This window comes from Arvicanthis niloticus, chromosome 19 (assembly GCF_011762505.2).
Source record: "Arvicanthis niloticus isolate mArvNil1 chromosome 19, mArvNil1.pat.X, whole genome shotgun sequence".
NCBI classification, from domain to species: Eukaryota; Metazoa; Chordata; class Mammalia; order Rodentia; family Muridae; genus Arvicanthis; species Arvicanthis niloticus.
The window spans coordinates 47966580-47971872 of record NC_047676.1 but is presented as its reverse complement, the minus strand read 5'-3'; the positions used below and the strand labels follow the sequence as shown (position 1 = coordinate 47971872).

General features: G+C 39.4%; 1 non-coding gene across 1 annotated transcript; it reads left to right on the top strand.

Moving 5' to 3' along the window:
* The first annotated feature begins 496 nt into the window (after positions 1-496).
* LOC117724075 (small nucleolar RNA SNORA48) lies at positions 497-639 on the top strand. Its single transcript, XR_004608764.1, has one exon. It is a non-coding gene; the product is annotated as a small nucleolar RNA SNORA48 (small nucleolar RNA).
* The last annotated feature ends 4654 nt before the right edge of the window (positions 640-5293 follow it).

Below are 5293 nucleotides of genomic sequence, written 5' to 3'. Positions count from 1 at the left end.
AGTGTAAGGCTGATCTCATCTTGAATTATTAGAAACCTCATCATCAGTTTTGCCTTTATTTCTTCACTTATTAGTTGACTACTTCATTCATCAATTCATTGATTCATGATTTTTAAACCACCAGCTAATCACTTAAAGATTTATGGATTATTGGACACATTTTAAAGGTTTAAAGGTAATAGTGAGAACATGAATTCATTCTACTTGATATACTAATTACACTTTTTAAAAAGTGAGTAAAATTATCACCATATACTAAAAAGTCTTTCAGAACCTTAAAAATAGGAGAGAAATCAGAACATTAAGAAAGACTGTTGTAAAACAATGAAGTATATATTTTTCAAGGCCATGCAGAAAATCACAAACAACTAAAAAATCAGAATGCAGAGCTATGGAGCCTTGTCCCAGTGAATACATATACAAAACTCTCTTACATTTGAGTGTCAGGGAATATTATGGAAGAAGAAATAGAAAGACTGTAAGAGTAAGAAGATAGTCCTCTTGGCAATGGGCAAAGAAATACCTTGTTGGTGGTGTTGCTCTTGTATCAGTCAGGGGCACAGCAGATGAAGTTCTTTGTTCATCCTAGTTTAATGTCTGACTTGATGGCTAAAGTTGTTTTATGTGTAGGACACATAAATATCAAATCAAATCAAATCAAATCAAATCATATCAAATCAAATCCAATCCAATCCAGGCAGCATAGTGGTGAAAGAGAAAGACAGAAAGAGATCAGCAGACCACCATGCCACCAATCAATTTGCCCTCCAGTGCTTGGCACAGATGGGCCACAGACACCTGCTTGCTCACATGCCACATATTATGCATAGAGAATGTCACTCAGGGGTCTTCCAGCTATGTGGCCAACCTGCAGCTAGAGCCACCTCAGTGTATAAGTATGTGGTGGTCAGATGGGAGAGAAAGAGAAATGGAGGAGGTTGGGCATTATGAAGAATGACAGAACTGAAGACTCAAGGGTAGAGTAGAGAAGCCTTTTGTGAGTGGTCAGCCATCAGGAGCCATAATGGGACAAGCTAATAATTATCAGGTGATCATCCTGAAATGGCTTGCCTTGGAGTATTATATAATCTGTGACAAGTGAGCCCTTATTCAGCAAGGCTGTTAGAGACTTATTTTAGGAATGATTCCTGATATTAATATGCTTTTCCTATTATTATTATTATTATTATTATTGTTATTATTATTATTATTAAACATATGTAACAATCACTAAAGAATAGCATACCCCTTTGGAGTCAATTTCTGAAGATCCAGGAAGATGTACTGTCTTGTAGTGATGCTATATAGACGAATAGATGACTTCTTAAGTCTTAATGATGATCCTATAAGAATTCCTAAAATTATATCAATACTTATCAAGCTCTTTTATAGTGGGACTGCTATTAGGTCTCTTTCTGATAGTCAAAACTGCAATGAGAACTCTGCCAGTCTCCCAAGTGTCATCAGTTATTTGCTCTTAGATTGTAACCAGACTTTCTCCTACTCAGAGCACATTCCAAGAGGTTGTAAAATGATTAACTAAAGGTCATTAAAAGGGAACTAATGATTTATTGTAGGTGCTGGGACAGGAGATAAAATATTGCCTGGGTTTATCTATACAAAATTCACTAATTTCTTAGTTATAGTTTTATCCCTTTAGTGAACCTGTGGAGCTAGACAGGTGATGGATGTTTAGCCAGATAATTACTCCTAATGGATATGCATATAAACGTTCTCTGTTGTAAACTTCTGTTTTAATTTATGATTTGATTTTTGGTGTGAACTTGTGATGAAATCTGTAACATGTGATCATGTACTCTGAAAGATGTAGAAGAACTGAAGACAAAGACTAAGAGAGGGTCTTTGGTCCCTTCCCTTCCTTTTCCCCTGAATAGAATTTTTTTTCCCTTATTAGAATTTTTTCCCTTTTCCCCACTTAAGACCTTTCCACTTTTCCCCTTAGATAGCTTTCATAGGAATCTTTTTATACTTAGTAATAAACTCTATAATAACTTCACTAAGTGTTTCTTTTTCCTGCGATCTCAGACTAGCAGGCATAAGTTAGAGCCCAGCAGTTCCTGCTGAGATAGTACAATGGCTATTTACTTAATTCTTTGCTGTTTTTAGGATGAGATGCTAAGTGTCAGAAACTGTAGTTTCTTGCTTAAGAGGATCATAGAAGGCAGGTCAGCTACAGTAGCAGAGTAAGTAAACTTTTCTAGCATAGATAAGTAAACTTTTATTATATAGCAACCCTAAATATCTTGTAAGACCAAAGTCTTACCCAGAATTTTCTAAGACCAAGTCTTACCCCCCCCTCCCCCCGCCAACACTCTTTTCCCCTCCGCTGCCTCAAGAAGAACCAACAAAAAGAAAAGAAGAAGACTTCCCCACCATGCCAGGGCTGCCCCCTCTGGCAGTCAGCCATGCCACCTGGGGTCATGGCATGGTCCCAGAACAAGCTGCTGCCCAGGGTCATGTCTGAGTATGTGGCTATGCAGTGGCAGGGTTTGGTGTTAATGTCCTTGGCTCCTACTACCACTAAAGAATATGGTAATGTCCCTGAGGAGGGCAGTAGCAGGAGGCCACCTGGATGTCCAGGGAGCTGTATAAAAGTGACCCTCACTGGATATAGCACTCTGAAGAGCTGGCCTCATCTCTCATCCCTGGCAACACTCAGGAGAGCAGGTCCTGCATCTCATCCAGGCAGCACAGCACACCTCTTTTGCCAGGGGTGGAGGTGAAGGCATGAGTGTTGGGGAAATGACCCCATTACTCATCTGCCATGGGTTGGCATGAGTATAGTGGTGTCCGCCCCATTACCCCTGAGTCATCCTCCGGCATTCAGAAAAGCTACCCACAGGGTTATGAGCTCAGAAGAGCTATCCCTGCCTCCACACTAGCTACAGCACTCAGGAGAGCAGGCCCTCCACTTTGCCTGGGAAATATGGTGGAGCTGGCTCTAATGGCACAGGCACAGGTGAGCAATCCTGGAGAGTATGAAAGTGGGAGAACTGGCCCAGCCCTCCACTGGCTGTAGCACTTGGGAGTGTGGGTCCTGAACCTTGCAAATGGGTGCAGCAAGATGAAGCTGGCTCTGGAGGCATGAGAACATGAGAACTGACCCTGCCTCCTGCTGATAGCTACACTGGGTGGCCTTGACAGACCAGTGTTGGAGAGCTCACCCTGGTGGTGGGGTAGGATAAGGGAGAGCTGGTGGGCATAATACAGCTTCCATGAAGAAATGTTTTCTATGCTTTTGTTGCTTTTTGTTGTTTGTGTGTTTTTATTTTGGGAGAAGGTTGAAAGGGCAAAGGGTAAATATGAGGGGACAGGGTGATGGATGGGACTGGGGTTAATGATGTGAAACTCACAAAGAATCAATAAAAACGTAAATAAAATGAGTCAGAAGATCATGAATTTGCTGTGAGATTGTCTTCTAGGAATTGTCAGAAGTTATGCAGATAATGTCACCAGCATGACTGCCCAAATGTAAGCTGATACAGAATGACACCAATGGCTTTCTCAAAGTAGGTGGAGGAAAAGACAACAAGGCCTCAAACCTGCACAAAATACTTCAGGCACTGGAGGATTTCTTTTGTTCTGCTGACTGTCTTTGGGGTGTTATTTTTGGAGAGAGAAATTTAGATGAGAAATAATGTGATAGAACCTTCTAGTACTAATGCTTTTTGATGCTTTTATTTTACAACTTCTGCCTCACCAATGGCTGTCTGTCAAGAATAACTGGACATCATTACTTCATGAAATTAATAGTGAGCATAAAGTAAAATGCAGAACTATTCTATTCTCCAGGTTTTTTTTTTTTGCCCAGTCCCAAGTGCTTCATTATTTATTTATAGTGATTCAGGATAAATACATACATGACCTGTGTATGCATCTGAAAAAATGTGTTAAACATCACCCAGAAGTTGGCAGCGAGTCATAGAGCTCAGATCTAACCACACTGATTACCATGTGATTTACCTCAAGCAAGTTGCTGTCAAAACTGTTAACAAGCTGTGTTTCTAACCAGCCTCACGTGGATATCACTGGCTATTATTTCTCTAAGCAATTGTTCTCTGGATTAGTCAAATTTATATCACTGCAGATTACATCACTTTAAGTTACATTTCATTCAGATAGAAACTGGCTTCAGAAGGTCAAGCTAGAGAATCCAGTACAAATATCCAGTCTTGCACAGTTAGTTAGTTAGTGTTTCTTTGACTTCAACTAGACATTCATGTTTTGATGCTAAAATATCAATAAATGCATGAAAAAAATAACATTCTTCTTAATTTCAGTAGTCCAATATGGCATTTCAAAGCACAGTGGGCGATGTTCCTAGAGTTTAATAGACATGGTTGAGCAGATGGAACACAAAAAGACAAGCTGTGTTCTAGTTTATTTTCAATGCATCACTGTTGTCTTGAGAACCAGTCATCTCATTGAACTTCTAAAAACACCAGCAAATTCAAAATGCAGAGGAGAGTGTCAGCATAAATGCTTATTGTGAAACAACATTCCATGGAAAGTGACTTGTTAAAAACCAAGACATTTCTTACAGAAATACTAATTTAGCTAATCAAGGGGATAATGGCTTAGGAAGGTGAATTATGCTCAGATGTGGTTTTTATGTCATTCTAATACCATAAATGGATCCAAAGCTTGGCTATACTGATGATGCACAATCACAAATGCAATGGCTGGTACTTTGTGTGATCCAAGAATATGATGTCAGAAAAGGAGAAAGAACATTCTAGAGTAAGCTAACTTGTATAGTATGATAAAGGAATGGACTCCAAAGATTCTCTTGTGTTTAGTTCTAAAATCTGATATCAAACACATGAGTTCCCTTTGCCACCAACTGCCAGGGAAGTAAGGAATCATACTTTCTTTAGGCAAGCTCTCCTATGTGCCCTTTGAGTTCGATGTTTAAAGTCTGTATTTAGAGTTTTGGAAGTAAGGAAGGTGTGAGGAGAGGTAAAATGACACAACTGAGTACTGCATGATATGAGGGTACAATAGGGTTATAGAAAACAGTCACCCAATTAGGAGGTCTTCACAGTCCCAGCCACATATTTCACTATTTCTTAAAAAGGGCTCCAAGTAGTTATGTCTTCTTGCCTCTACTTTGCCCATGTTTACCATTTCTGCAAAGTAGGTGGATCTAAAGCAAATGTTCTTTCATTTTTACACAAATGTGTGCTAAGAAGTCTTCTGCTTTAAGACAAAAAAGCAACAAGAATCAGATTTACTTTTCTAACTTAAACAGCCAACACTGACAGAATGTGTG